At 48.9% G+C, this 20,976-nt stretch overlaps 1 protein-coding gene and 1 pseudogene across 1 annotated transcript in view; both read right to left on the bottom strand.

The window, feature by feature from the left end:
* The window catches only part of LOC142566637 (nose resistant to fluoxetine protein 6-like), a 183,069-nt gene that overhangs the window by 158,098 nt on the left and 3,995 nt on the right, over positions 1-20,976 (bottom strand). The window lies entirely within an intron of this gene.
* On the bottom strand, positions 18,999-19,865 carry LOC142566609 (E3 ubiquitin-protein ligase RING2 pseudogene; annotated as a pseudogene).

Below are 20,976 nucleotides of genomic sequence, written 5' to 3'. Positions count from 1 at the left end.
GATTTTGCCGAGCTAAATAAGAAACAAGAAGGAGTCAGAAAAACACAAGCTTTTATTCTGGCCATAGATGAATGCACCAGGATGGTCATGGCACGGGCAGGAAAAGAAGATGCAAATAGGTAGCATCATCGGTCTCCTCAAAAAGAATGCGTTTAGGACCACCATGATAGTCCCATGACCTTTATTACTCCTACAGGTGTCCTGGCTGCTGGCCTTGTTTTCTACAGAATTACTCAGAGATGAAACAGAATATACCGAAAGATCCCCATTGTAATAAATACTATACGTAAAGAGCACTATTCCTTTAATAAAGCCAACCTTTCTAACCTTTCTATGCCTACTTCCATAGGGTTTGGCATATCTGACTGGTTGGTATTTCGCTGAGTAAAGTTAGTTTACTGTTGCACTCAAGGATCTGTCCACTCTAATCGGTGTGCCGACCTTGAATGCTGTGTCATAGCACAGGGGGCCAATCCTGAAGGCAGTATAATGCGGGGAACATGGTGGGGGCCTCCGCCTCTTGCTGCCTTTACTGGCAGGCAGGTAATCACTATGGTGCAAAATACTGCAGAATGTAAGCAATTGCACAGAATTTATTTAACCACGTCACGAAAGTTTCGTTTCTCAGGTCCCAACATGTGGGTCGGATCTGCATAATTTTTGTTTCACTTTCTCTCAGCTTGGTGTCATTACAGTTCCGACATGCAGCTGCTGGACCAAATTTGGTCACAGTTATCGGTCATTGCACAGCACATTAAATCACACAAATGTGGCTTTACAATAGTATTTACTTGGGAGTGATGTGGGCTATTACAAAAATCGTTCTCTGACAAGCACAGAAAATAATAACCTTGCTTTCATGCTACATAATTGATTGCACTGTTCGGTAATTCATTTGTTCTCACTTTATGGACAAAGAAAGTCAAATGGGCCTCACTAATGACCTTAGAGTGCTGTTTTTGTACTGGAATATTTAGAGTGTAGTGTAGTGAAAGTGTAATATGTGAAGTTTTAGGGAAAAAACATTCAGGGTAAAAGGGAAGAGTATTATATTCTGGCACAATTGTATTCCGTAGTTATGGAGTGCTTATCACATTTCTTTAGTGCATGGAACACAGTTGTGCAGAAAGGGCTCTGAGCAGATTGGCAATTTTAGTCTCTTTAGTTACACACTGCACTCTTAGAAACTGCTTCTAGGTATCAAGTGAAGATAGCTTGCAGCTTGATATGTGGTGTTAACATGTACGTGTTACTAACAGTGAACAGAATTTGCCTAATGATACCATCACATTTGCTTTTATTTTTGCTCCTCTGCAAACATTTTTGACATGTACAGCATGTTTTTTGTGATAGAGGGGGAACACAACATGAAGTAGAGGGGGCATGCAATAAACGTCAACCGGTTTGCTAAAATACAATCAGGCAGTGCTGTACAACAGCAATGTAAACATTCACTCATGCATAACACACAGTATCTAAACAAGGCAACAGAGCTCCGCTTGTTGTGATTATAATAAAGAAGACACTGAAAGAGTGGGATATATTTTTTTTTGTGTGTAGAAGACATCAAGCCGTAATCAGTAGTTTCCTGAATGTTGACTCTGAAAAGAAGTGTTGTCAGAAGTTGCACATATATTTCTTGCAGTGATTCACCAGAACTCCTAATTCAGTTAAGACTGCTAACACAGCCTTTTAATACGCAGCTGCTAATGCACGAGATGGTACACGTGGACTTGGCCATTTTCTTGAGACTGGTCTCCCACTTAATAACGATGGTGTCTGCTGGGGTAGCAACCAGACTTAAAGAACAAAATTTTTATTCAGGTACGATTCTGTTCACTTGAAACTGGTGAGGCAGGGCATTGCTGTAAATTGCCTACCTTGTGGTCTCAAAACTTCTACGCATCAAACTGTTGTAGCAATGCATGTGCAGCACTTAAGACAGGCATGTTTCTCGTGATCCCTTGCCTCGGTGCATCAGTGAGAGTAAGTCATGTGTGCAGTAAGGAAGGTATGAAACATCAACCGGATAGATGGCCAGGTGTTGTGCCATTTTTCCACCAGCTTTCTGACCTCCTGAACCAAATGGCTTGAAAGTGGAGCATGCAAGTGGTGTTTTCTTGGTTGGACGATGTGGCATGAATCTGCAATCGGGTAAATGATGCACTACCAACAAAAATGCTGCTTTCAAAATTACCCCGAATTACACATTTACCCGTCTGCAAAACAAGAGTTAGTATATGACATATAGCTTAGTCATGCAGCAGATGTTGCATACGCCGGTTACATTGGCTCAATTACTGCCTGAGGGAACACCACATGCAGTTGCAGTATCTTGTTGGATCAGCAGGTCCTGGAAATCAGTGCAGAGGATGTGACTGTGCACAAGTTTTTTGCGGCACAAGTACGATTGGCCATTTTAATTGAGATAAATGTAGGCTATTATTTGAAGCCTGCAATCAACAAAATGGAGTGGGTGGGTACCCATTCAATTACTCTCAAAGAAAGAAATTTGTTATCCTAGAGGCTGCCTGGCACACGGAATGTGAAAATTTGTTTAGCTATTACTCCAAGCTATGTCATTGCCCTGGGCTGCCTGATTCTGTTAACCTATTTGATGTCCAGTGCCTCTACCTTCTATTCCTTGTCATGTTCCATGCTTTAGCATTGCTGATACGTGACACATTTCTAGCAAACAAGTTATCCGGCCTTCTCCTTTGATTTTACTAGTATGACAGCACTTAAAAACTTGCAAATTAGGTTTTTTGCATCATAAGAAGAAAGAAACTATGCAAGCTCCCAAGGCATATTCACTCAGGACAAATTCTCAGTATGACACCAGTTTTGAGATATTCATTCCTAAAGCAGGTGACGAAATTAATTGGCAGTGCAGTTACTTTTGTGCTTTAATGCATGAAATGACATCTTGTTAAAAAAGTAAGTGAAACATTAGTGCATTTTTTACTGCAAGTTTGATGGCCTATATCTGAAAACTGGTGTCATTCTCAGAACTTGTGCCAAGACGATGTGCCTTGTAAATTTGTCGGCTACAACTAGTAAATTGCAATATATGCCGCTAAGTAATTAGCGGAAAGCTTTCTCAGTGAAATTTTGTTAATTACTTGATTACAAATTTTGACTTATGCTGGTAATGCTTGCCTCTGAGTAATCTAGTTCAAGAATAGGAATTGTGCTATCTACCACAGGCAACAGAAAAAATTCTGTGCATTGTAAAAAAGATCCTGCTGCCTAAAAAAGATCCCATGCATCTCACACTGGTATTTTTCATTAAAAGCAGTGTAACAAGTGTGGCAACAAGCCAATACAAGTCACTTTTGCATTGTGTTTTTTTACCAGGATGACTGTTCGTGTCACATAGCTTGCTGATGGATTTGCCAGCTGCGTACTCTCTTGCATGTCTCATGATTGCGCAGCTACCAAGCTGCCTTAAGCCGCTGTGAAGGTAGTCTCGCTCTATTGTTTCTTGAAATAGAGCTGTGGTGTGGGTGGCGAGTGAATCAGCAAGCTTCTCAAAGAATTGTAATCTGATGTTACCTCGTTAAGCTCACCACTGTTGGCATTGATATGGATTCCAGTACACCATATTGATATCATGTTTCATTTACCATGAAGAATTAGGAATAGAGATGGTTCGCTCAGGAGTGAGCTGGATCATTTGAGCCGCTCTTTTTAAAGAGTGAGTGAGCGGCTGTTCTTTTGGAGAGAGGATGCTGGTTCTCTCTCGTTCAATGAGTCGTGGCGAGCTGTTCAGTCAGAGCGAGGTCTTCTTCTGTGTGCAACTTCCACACCCTCTATTAGCTGTGCGAGAAAGCAGCTGCCCTTCCTCCGTTCCTTGCAAGAGTCGCAACTACCCCCTTGCCTTTGGCTGTCTTTTGAGCTGCTCTTTTTAAAAAACAAGTGAGCCATGGTTCAGTAAAAGTGAGTGGTGGCTCTTTTGGAGAGAGAAAGCCGGTTCCCGCGTTCATTGAGCCATGCCGAACCGTTCTGTCAGAGCCGGGTCTTCTGCTGGGTTTCATGGTTTCGTTTCCTTGCCGACGAGTAGTGGCCGGCATGGGCAGTCTCGTGCTACTTGTACTCGCTCGCTGTATGCAGTGTGCATGGCAGTCTCTTTGGTTTTATGTGCATCCTATAGTGTTGCACTCGATGCAACCAAAGGGAGATGGAGCCTTAATTGGCAAAGGATGGTGCCATTCATTGCCTGCTGCTGTTCAAACGATGTTTGCGACTCTCACCGATCGGGCATCATGTACTGGTCCAACAACACTTCGAAGACGAAGTCTTTTGTGTCTTTAAGGACAACAGGTGAACATACAGTTTATGTCCTGGTCTTCATTTGTGCAAATTAGTCATGAAAATGTCTCCCATGTCATCCACTTTTGTGCATTTTCTAAGCCTGTATCATTAGCACATCAATAAAACGAGACCAATGATCTGTGGTGTTGTAATGCGACTTCATTCATTCTTTTTTTTCTTGTCCTGGCGCATGATGGCATAATCACCAGTACCGCATGTGCACTGAAGAAAGGAAAGAATGAAAGGTTGCAGATTTAAGTGAACCGGCAAGCCATTCAAATGAACTGGTTCATTTCATTGAGCTGAGCCGTTCCGATCCGCTTACTGAAATGAGCCGTTTTGCCCATCTCTAACATTGCGAAAAGCCTCAGACAGCAGTTTCGTAAAAGGCATAGTTCAAAAGCGAGATGCTGATATATGTGTTACGTATTGAACAAACCGTAAAAATGGTTGAACTATTTCACAAACTACACAAAAGGTACTATTACTTACTTTTACAGCACAATAGGCATTGCCTACGAAATTTGTGGTCGCTTCTTTTACGAGACTTTAACGGTGCCGTCAGTAGGCGGGGGGGGGGGTGGTGGAATTTAAACAATACGCAGACAGCGTTATTGACCTTAAACTCTGCACATATATGAATGACTCGCTTTAGCTTGTGGCTTCATATTCATAGTAACGTAGCAGTGCGAGACACATTCCTAGTATATCCATATAACGAATCACACAGGACTGCCAAAAAACATTCATTATTCTAAAAGGTTGTTATAGTGAAAGCCCCAAAATGAGCCATTCCACCCATTAATTCATCAGTTCATAAGTTGTCATTGTTTGAGCTATCCACGAAAACGTTGCTGTTGGCTTTCCATCCACGCTGTCGCTATTATCCATTGAATCTGCCGCCACGCACCACCATATAATAAGAATGACGTGCGCAAAGCAGACGCTGACAAAACTACTAACTAAAAGGAAGCTCCATGTCGCCTTCAAAGCGCAATATTTCTTGTTTGTTTTTCACATTGCTTGCCGTGGACACCGCAACTGTCTCACTGGAGGCAGATACCTGAACTATTCCAAAGTGCAAGCGCGCATAAACGACACCGTCCGGAAAGTGCAAAGTGCGACCGTGTAGCATCTCCCCGAGTACGCAGGTTAGATTTCTCCATGCGCGTAGCTATACGCTCCTGATACTGCCCAGGCGGTGCGTCCGAGCAGTGATTGTCAGCGCCTCTTGCGGCACCTTCTGTCAAAACTGACACTGACGGACCTGCTACTCAGGCTGCCCACGGGGATCTGCCAACGTTATCGCATGTTCATGCTTGTTTTGAAATGAACAAATGGCACAAATTTTGCTATGTTGTTTCAAACCAATCTCAGAATTAGACAGTCGGATACGCCCTGTCATTTGTTGTGAAGGGGAACAGCTCTACGCTGCCTGGCACATTCACAGCATGAAAGAAGTCGCCGGTGTGACTATGCTGGCGAAGTGTCACTCCCAGCAAGGCAAACACAACTACAGTGTATCTCTGGACGTGAGCACACTCAACTATCATATTATGCTTTCATCAAGCACCTTAATTGAGTGTGCAGGCATGGCTGAGCTTATTAGGCATAGGTATTCTTGGCCAACTATTTGAGTTACCGTAGACAAAACGTGTTCTTTTGAGGCGCTGTTTTGACACGCTTGCAAAGCCTTATTGGCCACGGATGATAGGCGCCATATCTTTTCGAATTACTAAAAGGCTTTTTTAAATAACTTGCACAAAAATTGTATTAGACTCCTATGTTCTGTTAAGCAACCGCAGTACTTTGTTAACAGGTACCGAAGCACCGGCATGACCTTGGGACGCTCCGGCACCCAAGACTCGGGCAACCGTATCCGTCAACCGGAACCCAAGCAGAGCTTCGCAGCGTGAAGTGCTCAGCGACTCACGCAAGCCAGAACACCTGCAGCCACCACGCAGTATGCTTCGTACAGGAAAATAAGTAGCTCTAAAAGATATGAAGCATTTACAAAAATATGTAAATCGGCTTCCCGGTAACTCTTTCTCGACCAAAAACTTCAGTCTACTGACTACATTACTTTCTAGTGCGATCCTCCAGGAAGGAAGCGCGAGCACAAAACCACGGCCGGCCAGGAAATCTGTAGAGTCGGAGAGCAGGCAGCCCTGCGCGGTCGTTAGTCTGACGCAGCAGTACCGCTGTCCCCACGCTTTTTTTCCTGGGCAGCTTTCGATGTCTTGCACATTTGCCATCGTAAAACAGCGGTATGAGAGCATTTACCTGCAGGACGGTTGCGCACGTGGTTCAGAAGTTTCGAATCACATGCGCTCATAACAACATATGCGCCAGCTGGATTCTACGCCGTCAACTGAAGTTGGACTAATGCCAGAGTTGCGCTTTCGACCCCACAGGTGGCGCGGCCGTCGCCGGGGAAGCGTTTTTACAATTGCTAGTAGGTACAGCGGGGCGTGGCGCTTTTCACGGCGCTCGACGTTTCTGCGCAGGCGCGAGAGATAAAATCTGGAGGCTTTTGCTCCTTGAATATATGACTGAATATATGACTCAGCCGAGGCACTGCAGAGGAGGCTTCTTAGAGCGCGTTGTATTCGTTTGTCCCCTAGACATGCCGGCATTGCGGAGTGCGGTCGAGTTGGTTTATACGCTCCGCCGCTGGCTGCCTTCGCGGTGAGGCGGTGGGTGCGGACGCCCGCTTGGTGATCGCTGTGTCTGAAGGGACAACGTTCTGACTAGTGTTGTATAAGTCGCGGGTCGCTTTTTTCGTCTCGACGATAGATCGGATTTTTTACAAGCACTGCTCTAGGAGGACACATATAACCGGAAAACGGAGGCCTCAGGAGAGGACCTGAGGTTATATTAAAGCAGGCGGCGAGGATCTTCGGGGCACCCAAGTGGTAGCGGGGGGATCAAAGCTGGAAGCAGGGCGGCCCGTGGGTTGGGGCGTCTGCGAGCCCCAACCCACGGACCAGTCCGGCTTCTAGCTTTGATGTCCCCGTTGCCGCTTTGGTGTCCTGGAGGCGCCGCCAATAATGCGAAATAATGACACGTTGTTTTCATTAGTGAAAACGTGATCGAATAAATATAATTGCGTCGAGCCAGCCGCCAACTTGCGATGCTAAGTTCAGCACTACCGCGCCCCGCGACTTCTGCCGGCACGCCTAAGGACAAGCCCATACAACGCGCGTCAAGAGACTCCTCCGTAGTACCTAGGAAGAGTCGTATTTTCAGGGAGCAAAACTCCCCACATTTCCTCTCTAGCACCCGCTCTTACTAGCGCATGCGCGCAAACGTCCGTCGTCTCCGCAACTGCCAGGCCCCGCTGTACCTACTAGTAATTGGAAATACGCCGCTGGGAAATGGGGGTCCCAGAGAGCAGTCGCCCACAAAGCGACCTGGGTGTTTGATATGCGGCGGGCTTCGAGCCCGTCAAGCGTGTCCCCGGTATCGCTGCCGTGGATCCCACAGCTGACGTCTGCAACCTCATCCGCTTGAAGCGTTAGGGGCTGGTTGTCGGACGACGCTTTTTCCACGATATCGAGGTGTGTTCCGCATCGTCCTCGGAAGAGTCAAATACGACAGCGCCGAAGACACGGGCGTGACCCGTCGCCTGGCGGCTTTGCCGTCTCGGCTACGTTGCAAGTGTCGGTAGGTCCGCCAGTGCTGCGGGCTCAAGAGAAACCGTAAGCCGCGATCGAGTCGCTACAACCAGTCTATCGAAAACGTTGCGTGCTTCCTGCCGCGTGGCGATACCCGGCTCTGCGGGGAGGGCGCGCCGTAGCGAGCTCGAACGCGGTCGTCTCGGACTGTGCAAAGTGCTACCCTTTGCGAGAACGAAGCGTGTTGGGGCGCCTGAAGGTGGCCTCGGCATCGTAAAAACGGCGTGCACGCGCAGTTGAACGATTACCTGGTTGATCCTGCCAGTAATCATATGCTTGTCTCAAAGATTAAGCCATGCGTGTCTAAGTACATGCCGAAGTAAGGACTGGACTATAGTTGTGAAGTGAGGGAAGCTCGCAGTAAAATTGAGTATGAAAAACAACTGAGGAATATGGAAAAAAGTAAATGGGCTGGAAGAGTGTTGAGTTATCTGTACAGGAAATACATTGATTCACAGTGGAGGAAAACAACTAGGAAGCTTATCAGCAAGTATGCGGCCTGTTTGGCGGGCAACACAGCAGCAAAGAACGCCAAGTTGAAAGTCAGAAAGGCTGAAATAATCTCATGGGTGGCGGCAATGGAAAAGAAACCTGCCATGAGTAACTACTTAAGAGCAAAAACCAAATCAGGAAAGAAACAATTAATGATAACTGAAAGGGAAGCTCATTGCTTTTCGAAGCGAGATCGGTATGCCTTAGAACACGCACCCATAAAGCGAGATATAAGAAGGAAAAAGAAGCATGTGCTTGCTGCGGTAAAGCTAGGGAAACTATGGAGAATGTTTTATTGGAATGTGAAGACGTCTACCACGTCTACCCAGCGGTCAATTTAGGCGCCACTGGCCTCCTTGAAGCCCTTGGGTTCAGCGAGAGCAGTGGAAAAGTAAACATGTCCGCATAGGGATTAGGAAGAGGCGATTGGAGGACTGGTGGAAGCAAAGTTGGGAAACGACAAAAAACGGAGACGTACAAAAGCACAGTTCGCAATAGGGGATCAGAAAATTTGGTTGTGGGAGTTCATAGTGTTTTTTTTTTTTATTTAACCTAGGTAGGACATTGCGCAGTATAATAGCATGAGCTTGGTGGCGCAACCTACCGCCCCGTTCCAAAAGGGACGCTCATAACATCCATCCATCCAACTCCACTGTCAGGTTATAGTACGACGGGTACGGCCGCAGAAAGAAGTGCAAAAGAAGAAAGAGACGCGCCTCCGTTGCCACGCGACGCTTACCTTGGCGGAGCATGCCCTCACAAAAACCGATGCGCCACGTTTCCACGTTTTCCACTCTTCCACGTTCTTTTTTTTTCTTTGGGCGCCGCCTTAAGTTGTCTGAACCCGTGCGCCGCGGCATCCACTTTCTGTGCCTTGTCTGGTAGCCTACTGTTACGGCTGCCGTAAAGGATACATGGAAATCCAAGAATCTCCAGATTTCGGTATATTAGTTCGTAGTATTGAGGCGCTGTTAACATGACACGGAACCTAAATAACGATTGTTCTGGTGAAAAGTTCGGTATTCTGAAGTTCGTAGTACTATATTTTTACATTGAAACCATAAGGAGTCAGCAGGGGATTTCTGAAAAGTTCATTAATGTGATATTCGTAGTGACGAGGCTTCACTGCAGTTGAAAAGCAGTGGCGCCTGTCGGAAAGCCGTCACACGGAAACGGCTGTGCAACTATACAGCTTCGCTCTAAGGGCCCTTCTGACCTTTGCTGTTGTCACAGCCCTAGGGGTTAATGTTACGCAGCGCGTACAAAAAGACATCGTAGACTCCGCTGATAACGCGGCTCGCAAGCAGAAGACGTGAGACCCTGGAGAGACCATGCAGCTGTCTACACAAGCGCGCGTTCGACAGGAGCCGTCGGAGAAACAGACATTCCTGTCTTCCCATATTCCACCTGTCACATTTATTTAGCCGTTTCCATTTCACCAACACGCGATACGTAAATTCAGAAAGGAAACAAAAAAAAAAGCCGATTGACTGTATACCTGTCCCATTCCTTTTAGCGGATGTTCATAAATGCTGCAAATTTTCGAGCATTGGGATGTGGAAGAAGAGCAGGAGGAGTAAACACGCACAAGAAATGGTTGTTATTGCACGCGACCATTTGCATCGCCCACTCAAGTCATTGGTACGGTGGTCCTTGCAAAGCGTGCTGCTCGCCTCCTCGCCGAGGCATGCCCTGTAGCGCGGCCTGCAACGGCTGGCTACTCGACGACTCACGAGGTGCAGCCGCGCGTCTCGCTTCGTCCTCCTCATCGTCGCCGTTCGGGTAGAGCACGGCGATCAGAGCGTCCATGCGATGGTCGCGCCGCAGCGATCTCTTCGAGGGAATCTTGCGGCGACAGGTGGGGCAATACTTGTTGCACCGGCGAAGTGATGTGGTGATGCACTCCTCGCAGAACCGGTGCAGGCATCTCGTCGCGACGGTGTTGCAGAGAAGGCCGAGGCAAATGGCGCACGTGAGCTCTTCGCGAACACTTTCGTCCACGACTACCAGCCTAGACTCTGGAAGCAATTCCTGGGGAGATCGCTGGATTTCGTAGTCAGTGAGTTCCCACATTCTGTTTCCTTGTGCGCCGTTCGACGATGCCATCTTGAATCCAGATGAGAAGGCAGTGTTTGCTTGTCGCTCTGAACAAAGCACCAATGCAATGCGACCAAAGCTACGGCGCAGAGACAATATGGAAGAAACAGATGGAATGTCATCGATTGTACCGTAACCGGTGCCGTAGCCGGAAGAAGCCAAATCGTTTGTGCAGAGTAGAGAAGCAGCGAGGTATTCGACACGAGACCTTGTCGTAGCCGATGAGGACGAAGTGATTCAGCTCCTGGTGGCCGCGTGGCACGAGGCTCGCGCCATGGGTCTCGTGATCTGAGGAGCAAGGACTGACGCTAGGCGGGGGGGGGGGGGGGGGGTTACGTAGCTCCATTGAACAACGGCGAGTTCGCCCGGCTTGTTAATTGCATGGTGCAGGCATTTCTAATACAACTATTTTAATGCGGAACATTCTTGTTGATTTCAACCTAGTTTTCTCTAACCGGTATCTAGCCGTTTTTATGGGCCGATCCCGAAGATTGTGAATTATAAATTATGTGGGCCGATGCACCACTGGGACCTCTTGGTATCTGTCACTGGGTATGTGCCCCTAGGACCACCGAGATTGCATCACTGGGGTGGGCCATTAGTATGTGCCACTCTGTATATCGCGCTCTTCAATGAGCATCTTAGAGGACAACTTGGATAATGTGCCACCGGGGCCACTATGTAGTGCCACTATGTAGTGCCACAATGTGGTGCCACTGGGTATGTGCTCTGCAAGGCCACTGAATATGTGTCACTAGGTGTGAGACAACGGATATGTGCCGCTCTTCACTGAGCATCTTCGACGCCAACTTGGGTACATAGCAGTGGGCCTACTTAATATGTACAGGCTCGTCCACTCTTAGGGTGAACACGGCTCACCGTGGCCGCGCTCCGCGGGGCGCCAGTGTGTCCGGCGCGGCGGCGCATCGAAGCGAAGCGGCGCAGGCGCACACGGACCCAGGGGAGGTGCTTCGCGTCGTCTGCTACAGAGCTCGAGCGCGCCGCTCCGGCTTTGCTGCAAAGTACACTTCGCTAGACCCAGGTGACTGAGCGACCGAGGCGGCGTTGCGGGAAGGCGCACTTCACTAAATGGAGCATCTTCTAGCTGGTTCGGTCTACAGTTTGTGAACAGCCTGCTTAATCAATATACATTAACAGAAACAAGCTTATCACCACATAAATCACTTAGCATGTTTTTAATAAGTGATGAGGGTAAAAATACAGTCATTTCTTCGCGCTCTTTATTAGGCTGGTGCCATTTTATTTTACTCTCGCAGCACTTGGTGTAGTGCATACCGAGAAACCTATTAGGCGCGCTCTTCTTCGTTGGAGTCATCATGTGATGAGCCTAGCGCGCCATTTCGCGCATGTCTTGATGCTAGAACGAATTTGCTTAATTGACCTAAAGAAGCGACCTAAACCCGCAATAAATTCCACAGAAAGTTAGAGAGCGATTGTTCAATCATGCATCATCATGTTTGCCATCGATTTTACCATTAAGGAGGGCAATAATATTACTTCGACAGCAACTAAGAAGTGACATCCGCTACTTCGCAGCTTTCTTATTGACGCGTTAATGTCGCTGGTAGGGGTGCATGGAGCGCTTTACGCGATGTAGGAAAGGGCTCTCCCCTGCATAGCAACTGATTTGGCGGCAGTTTTACTCCCCCTTTTCATCTTTCTACATCATATAAAAAAAAAATTCATTTTTGTTGTCACAGATTGGACACGCTTGACGGGCTCGCTCCCGGTATCGCTCCCGTGGATCCCACAGCTGACGTCTGCAGCCTCATCCGCTTGAAGCGTTAGGGGCTGGTTGTCGGACGACGCTTTTTCCACGATATCGAGGTGTGTTCCGCATCGTCCTCGGAAGAGTCAAATACGACAGCGCCGAAGACACGGGCGTGACCCGTCGCCTGGCGGCTTTGCCGTCTCGGCTACGTTGCAAGTGTCGGTAGGTCCGCCAGTGCTGCGGGCTCAAGAGAAACCGTAAGCCGCGATCGAGTCGCTACAACCAGTCTATCGAAAACGTTGCGTGCTTCCTGCCGCGTGGCGATACCCGGCTCTGCGGGGAGGGCGCGCCGTAGCGAGCTCGAACGCGGTCGTCTCGGACTGTGCAAAGTGCTACCCTTTGCGAGAACGAAGCGTGTTGGGGCGCCTGAAGGTGGCCTCGGCATCGCAAAAACGGCGTGCACGCGCAGTTGAACGATTACCTGGTTGATCCTGCCAGTAATCATATGCTTGTCTCAAAGATTAAGCCATGCGTGTCTAAGTACATGCCGAAGTAAGGACTGGACTATAGTTGTGAAGTGAGGGAAGCTCGCAGTAAAATTGAGTATGAAAAACAACTGAGGAATATGGAAAAAAGTAAATGGGCTGGAAGAGTGTTGAGTTATCTGTACAGGAAATACAATGATTCACAGTGGAGGAAAACAACTAGGAAGCTTATCAGCAAGTATGCGGCCTGTATGGCGGGCAACACAGCAGCAAAGAACGCCAAGTTGAAAGTCAGAAAGGCTGAAATAATCTCATGGGTGGCGGCAATGGAAAAGAAACCTGCCATGAGTAACTACTTAAGAGCATAAACCAAATCAGGAAAGAAACAATTAATGATAACTGAAAGGGAAGCTCATTGCTTTTCGAAGCGAGATCGGTATGCCTTAGAACACGCACCCATAAAGCGAGATATAAGAAGGAAGAAGAAGCATGTGCTTGCTGCGGTAAAGCTAGGGAAACTATGGAGAATGTTTTATTGGAATGTGAAGACGTCTACCACGTCTACCCAGCGGTCGATTTAGGCGCCACTGGCCTCCTTGAAGCCCTTGGGTTCAGCGAGAGCAGTGGAAAAGTAAACATGTCCGCATAGGGATTAGGAAGAGGCGATTGGAGGACTGGTGGAAGCAAAGTTGGGAAACGACAAAAAACGGAGACGTACAAAAGCACAGTTCGCAATAGGGGATCAGAAAATTTGGTTGTGGGAGTTCATAGTGTTTTTTTTTTTATTTAACCTAGGTAGGACATTGCGCAGTATAATAGCGTGAGCTTGGTGGCGCAACCTACCGCCCCGTTCCAAAGGGGACGCTCATAACATCCATCCATCCATCCATCCAACTCCACTGTCAGGTTATAGTACGACGGGTACGGCCGCAGAAAGAAGTGCAAAAGAAGAAAGAGACGCGCCTCCGTTGCCACGCGACGCTTACCTTGGCGGAGCATGCCCTCACAAAAACCGATGCGCCACGTTTCCACGTTTTCCACTCTTCCACGTTCTTTTTTTTTCTTTGGGCGCCGCCTTAAGTTGTCTGAACCCGTGCGCCGCGGCATCCACTTTCTGTGCCTTGTCTGGTAGCATACTGTTACGGCTGCCGTAAAGGATACATGGAAATCCAAGAATCTCCAGATTTCGGTATATTAGTTCGTAGTATTGAGGCTCTGTTAACATGACACGGAACCTGAATAACGATTGTTCTGGTGAAAAGTTCGGTATTCTGAAGTTCGTAGTACTATATTTTTACATTGAAACCATAAGGAGTCAGCAGGGGATTTCTGAAAAGTTCATTAATGTGATATTCGTAGTGACGAGGCTTCACTGCAGTTGAAAAGCAGTGGCGCCTGTCGGAAAGCCGTCACACGGAAACCGCTGTGCAACTATACAGCTTCGCTCTAAGGGCCCTTCTGACCTTTGCTGTTGTCACAGCCCTAGGGGTTAATGTTACGCAGCGCGTACAAAAAGACATCGTAGACTCCGCTGATAACGCGGCTCGCAAGCAGAAGACGTGAGACCCTGGAGAGACCATGCAGCTGTCTACACAAGCGCGCGTTCGACAGGAGCCGTCGGAGAAACAGACATTCCTGTCTTCCCATATTCCACCTGTCACATTTATTTAGCCGTTTTCATTTAACCAACACGCGATACGTAAATTCAGAAAGGAAACAAAAAAAAAAAGCCGATTGACTGTATACCTGTCCCATTCCTTTTAGCGGATGTTCATAAATGCTGCAAATTTTCGAGCATTGGGATGTGGAAGAAGAGCAGGAGGAGTAAACACGCACAAGAAATGGTTGTTATTGCACGCGACCATTTGCATCGCCCACTCAAGTCATTGGTACGGTGGTCCTTGCAAAGCGTGCTGCTCGCCTCCTCGCCGAGGCATGCCCTGTAGCGCGGCCTGCAACGGCTGGCTACTCGACGACTCACGAGGTGCAGCCGCGCGTCTCGCTTCGTCCTCCTCATCGTCGCCGTTCGGGTAGAGCACGGCGATCAGAGCGTCCATGCGATGGTCGCGCCGCAGCGATCTCTTCGAGGGAATCTTGCGGCGACAGGTGGGGCAATACTTGTTGCACCGGCGAAGTGATGTGGTGATGCACTCCTCGCAGAACCGGTGCAGGCATCTCGTCGCGACGGTGTTGCATAGAAGGCCGAGGCAAATGGCGCACGTGAGCTCTTCGCGAACACTTTCGTCCACGACTACCAGCCTAGACTCTGGAAGCAATTCCTGGGGAGATCGCTGGATTTCGTAGTCAGTGAGTTCCCACATTCTGTTTCCTTGTGCGCCGTTCGACGATGCCATCTTGAATCCAGATGAGAAGGCAGTGTTTGCTTGTCGCTCTGAACAAAGCACCAATGCAATGCGACCAAAGCTACGGCGCAGAGACAATATGGAAGAAACAGATGGAATGTCATCGATTGTACCGTAACCGGTGCCGTAGCCGGAAGAAGCCAAATCGTTTGTGCAGAGTAGAGAAGCAGCGAGGTATTCGACACGAGACCTTGTCGTAGCCGATGAGGACGAAGTGATTCAGCTCCTGGTGGCCGCGTGGCACGAGGCTCGCGCCATGGGTCTCGTGATCTGAGGAGCAAGGACTGACGCTAGGCGGGGGGGGGGGGGGGGGGGGTTACGTAGCTCCATTGAACAACGGCGAGTTCGCCCGGCTTGTTAATTGCATGGTGCAGGCATTTCTAATACAACTATTTTAATGCGGAACATTCTTGTTGATTTCAACCTAGTTTTCTCTAACCGGTATCTAGCCGTTTTTATGGGCCGATCCCGAAGATTGTGAATTATAAATTATGTGGGCCGATGCACCACTGGGACCTCTTGGTATCTGTCACTGGGTATGTGCCCCTAGGACCACCGAGATTGCATCACTGGGGTGGGCCATTAGTATGTGCCACTCTGTATATCGCGCTCTTCAATGAGCATCTTAGAGGACAACTTGGATAATGTGCCACCGGGGCCACTATGTAGTGCCACTATGTAGTGCCACAATGTGGTGCCACTGGGTATGTGCTCTGCAAGGCCACTGAATATGTGTCACTAGGTGTGAGACAACGGATATGTGCCGCTCTTCACTGAGCATCTTCGACGCCAACTTGGGTACATAGCAGTGGGCCTACTTAATATGTACAGGCTCGTCCACTCTTAGGGTGAACACGGCTCACCGTGGCCGCGCTCCGCGGGGCGCCAGTGTGTCCGGCGCGGCGGCGCATCGAAGCGAAGCGGCGCAGGCGCACACGGACCCAGGGGAGGTGCTTCGCGTCGTCTGCTACAGAGCTCGAGCGCGCCGCTCCGGCTTTGCTGCAAAGTACACTTCGCTAGACCCAGGTGACTGAGCGACCGAGGCGGCGTTGCGGGAAGGCGCACTTCACTAAATGGAGCATCTTCTAGCTGGTTCGGTCTACAGTTTGTGAACAGCCTGCTTAATCAATATACATTAACAGAAACAAGCTTATCACCACATAAATCACTTAGCATGTTTTTAATAAGTGATGAGGGTAAAAATACAGTCATTTCTTCGCGCTCTTTATTAGGCTGGTGCCATTTTATTTTACTCTCGCAGCACTTGGTGTAGTGCATACCGAGAAACCTATTAGGCGCGCTCTTCTTCGTTGGAGTCATCATGTGATGAGCCTAGCGCGCCATTTCGCGCATGTCTTGATGCTAGAACGAATTTGCTTAATTGACCTAAAGAAGCGACCTAAACCCGCAATAAATTCCACAGAAAGTTAGAGAGCGATTGTTCAATCATGCATCATCATGTTTGCCATCGATTTTACCATTAAGGAGGGCAATAATATTACTTCGACAGCAACTAAGAAGTGACATCCGCTACTTCGCAGCTTTCTTATTGACGCGTTAATGTCGCTGGTAGGGGTGCATGGAGCGCTTTACGCGATGTAGGAAAGGGCTCTCCCCTGCATAGCAACTGATTTGGCGGCAGTTTTACTCCCCCTTTTCATCTTTCTACATCATATAAAAAAAAAATTCATTTTTGTTGTCACAGATTGGACACGCTTGACGGGCTCGCTCCCGGTATCGCTCCCGTGGATCCCACAGCTGACGTCTGCAGCCTCATCCGCTTGAAGCGTTAGGGGCTGGTTGTCGGACGACGCTTTTTCCACGATATCGAGGTGTGTTCCGCATCGTCCTCGGAAGAGTCAAATACGACAGCGCCGAAGACACGGGCGTGACCCGTCGCCTGGCGGCTTTGCCGTCTCGGCTACGTTGCAAGTGTCGGTAGGTCCGCCAGTGCTGCGGGCTCAAGAGAAACCGTAAGCCGCGATCGAGTCGCTACAACCAGTCTATCGAAAACGTTGCGTGCTTCCTGCCGCGTGGCGATACCCGGCTCTGCGGGGAGGGCGCGCCGTAGCGAGCTCGAACGCGGTCGTCTCGGACTGTGCAAAGTGCTACCCTTTGCGAGAACGAAGCGTGTTGGGGCGCCTGAAGGTGGCCTCGGCATCGCAAAAACGGCGTGCACGCGCAGTTGAACGATTACCTGGTTGATCCTGCCAGTAATCATATGCTTGTCTCAAAGATTAAGCCATGCGTGTCTAAGTACATGCCGAAGTAAGGACTGGACTATAGTTGTGAAGTGAGGGAAGCTCGCAGTAAAATTGAGTATGAAAAACAACTGAGGAATATGGAAAAAAGTAAATGGGCTGGAAGAGTGTTGAGTTATCTGTACAGGAAATACATTGATTCACAGTGGAGGAAAACAACTAGGAAGCTTATCAGCAAGTATGCGGCCTGTATGGCGGGCAACACAGCAGCAAAGAACGCCAAGTTGAAAGTCAGAAAGGCTGAAATAATCTCATGGGTGGCGGCAATGGAAAAGAAACCTGCCATGAGTAACTACTTAAGAGCAAAAACCAAATCAGGAAAGAAACAATTAATGATAACTGAAAGGGAAGCTCATTGCTTTTCGAAGCGAGATCGGTATGCCTTAGAACACGCACCCATAAAGCGAGATATAAGAAGGAAGAAGAAGCATGTGCTTGCTGCGGTAAAGCTAGGGAAACTATGGAGAATGTTTTATTGGAATGTGAAGACGTCTACCGCGTCTACCCAGCGGTCGATTTAGGCGCCACTGGCCTCCTTGAAGCCCTTGGGTTCAGCGAGAGCAGTGGAAAAGTAAACATGTCCGCATAGGGATTAGGAAGAGGCGATTGGAGGACTGGTGGAAGCAAAGTTGGGAAACGACAAAAAACGGAGACGTACAAAAGCACAGTTCGCAATAGGGGATCAGAAAATTTGGTTGTGGGAGTTCATAGTGTTTTTTTTTTATTTAACCTAGGTAGAACATTGCGCAGTATAATAGCATGAGCTTGGTGGCGCAACCTACCGCCCCGTTCCAAAGGGGACGCTCATAACATCCATCCATCCATCCATCCAACTCCACTGTCAGGTTATAGTACGACGGGTACGGCCGCAGAAAGAAGTGCAAAAGAAGAAAGAGACGCGCCTCCGTTGCCACGCGACGCTTACCTTGGCGGAGCATGCCCTCACAAAAACCGATGCGCCACGTTTCCACGTTTTCCACTCTTCCACGTTCTTTTTTTTTCTTTGGGCGCCGCCTTAAGTTGTCTGAACCCGTGCGCCGCGGCATCCACTTTCTGTGCCTTGTCTGGTAGCCTACTGTTACGGCTGCCGTAAAGGATACATGGAAATCCAAGAATCTCCAGATTTCGGTATATTAGTTCGTAGTATTGAGGCGCTGTTAACATGACACGGAACCTGAATAACGATTGTTCTGGTGAAAAGTTCGGTATTCTGAAGTTCGTAGTACTATATTTTTACATTGAAACCATAAGGAGTCAGCAGGGGATTTCTGAAAAGTTCATTAATGTGATATTCGTAGTGACGAGGCTTCACTGCAGTTGAAAAGCAGTGGCGCCTGTCGGAAAGCCGTCACACGGAAACCGCTGTGCAACTATACAGCTTCGCTCTAAGGGCCCTTCTGACCTTTGCTGTTGTCACAGCCCTAGGGGTTAATGTTACGCAGCGCGTACAAAAAGACATCGTAGACTCCGCTGATAACGCGGCTCGCAAGCAGAAAACGTGAGACCCTGGAGAGACCATGCAGCTGTCTACACAAGCGCGCGTTCGACAGGAGCCGTCGGAGAAACAGACATTCCTGTCTTCCCATATTCCACCTGTCACATTTATTTAGCCGTTTTCATTTAACCAACACGCGATACGTAAATTCAGAAAGGAAACAAAAAAAAAGCCGATTGACTGTATACCTGTCCCATTCCTTTTAGCGGATGTTCATAAATGCTGCAAATTTTCGAGCATTGGGATGTGGAAGAAGAGCAGGAGGAGTAAACACGCACAAGAAATGGTTGTTATTGCACGCGACCATTTGCATCGCCCACTCAAGTCATTGGTACGGTGGTCCTTGCAAAGCGTGCTGCTCGCCTCCTCGCCGAGGCATGCCCTGTAGCGCGGCCTGCAACGGCTGGCTACTCGACGACTCACGAGGTGCAGCCGCGCGTCTCGCTTCGTCCTCCTCATCGTCGCCGTTCGGGTAGAGCACGGCGATCAGAGCGTCCATGCGATGGTCGCGCCGCAGCGATCTCTTCGAGGGAATCTTGCGGCGACAGGTGGGGCAATACTTGTTGCACCGGCGAAGTGATGTGGTGATGCACTCCTCGCAGAACCGGTGCAGGCATCTCGTCGCGACGGTGTTGCATAGAAGGCCGAGGCAAATGGCGCACGTGAGCTCTTCGCGAACACTTTCGTCCACGACTACCAGCCTAGACTCTGGAAGCAATTCCTGGGGAGATCGCTGGATTTCGTAGTCAGTGAGTTCCCACATTCTGTTTCCTTGTGCGCCGTTCGACGATGCCATCTTGAATCCAGATGAGAAGGCAGTGTTTGCTTGTCGCTCTGAACAAAGCACCAATGCAATGCGACCAAAGCTACGGCGCAGAGACAATATGGAAGAAACAGATGGAATGTCATCGATTGTACCGTAACCGGTGCCGTAGCCGGAAGAAGCCAAATCGTTTGTACAGAGTAGAGAAGCAGCGAGGTATTCGACACGAGACCTTGTCGTAGCCGATGAGGACGAAGTGATTCAGCTCCTGGTGGCCGCGTGGCACGAGGCTCGCGCCATGGGTCTCGTGATCTGAGGAGCAAGGACTGACGCTAGGCGGGGGGGGGGGGGGGGCTTACGTAGCTCCATTGAACAACGGCGAGTTCGCCCGGCTTTTAAATTGCATGGTGCAGGCATTTCTAATACAACTATTTTAATGCGGAACATTCTTGTTGATTTCAACCTAGTTTTCTCTAACCGGTATCTAGCCGTTTTTATGGGCCGATCCCGAAGATTGTGCATTATAAATTATGTGGGCCGATGCACCACTGGGACCTCTTGGTATCTGTCACTGGGTATGTGCCCCTAGGACCACCGAGATTGCATCACTGGGGTGGGCCATTAGTATGTGCCACTCTGTATATCGCGCTCTTCAATGAGCATCTTAGAGGACAACTTGGATAATGTGCCACCGGGGCGCCCCCACTATGTAGTGCCACTATGTAGTGCCACAATGTGGTGCCACTGGGTATGTGCTCTGCAAGGCCACTGAATATGTGTCACTAGGTGTGAGACAACGGATATGTGCCGCTCTTCACTGAGCATCTTCGACGCCAACTTGGGTACATAGCAGTGGGCCTACTTAATATGTACCTTAGGGATGTGCCACTTTTCAATGAACCACTGTGACACCAACTTGAGCATTTGCCGCTGAGTATGTGCCGCTCTTCAGCTAAACTGTTTTAATGCCAACTTGGGTGTATGTGCCACTGCGTATACATGTACCCCTCGAGCCACTGAGTATGTGCGTGTGACTGGGTATGTGCTACTGGGGCCACTGGCAGGGTGGTAGCCAGGGATGGGGGGGGGGGCTTATGGGGCTTCACCCCCCCCCCCCACCCGAAATTTTTTCGTGCTGTCACGCACCGCCGACCAAAACAACCCTCGGTGCAGGAAATCATTCTGGTTTTTGTCTGGAAGGGGGGGGGGGGGGTCTTTTTCACGCTCGTAAAGACAGACGTTTCAACGCGAACATTGCGAACTCGGGCCGGATTTCGTGGCAACGCCCATGCACCTG

Source organism: Dermacentor variabilis, unplaced genomic scaffold (assembly GCF_050947875.1).
Source record: "Dermacentor variabilis isolate Ectoservices unplaced genomic scaffold, ASM5094787v1 scaffold_13, whole genome shotgun sequence".
NCBI classification, from domain to species: Eukaryota; Metazoa; Arthropoda; class Arachnida; order Ixodida; family Ixodidae; genus Dermacentor; species Dermacentor variabilis.
Note: the sequence above shows the minus strand (reverse complement) of the source record. Positions and strands in the feature narration are given on the sequence as shown.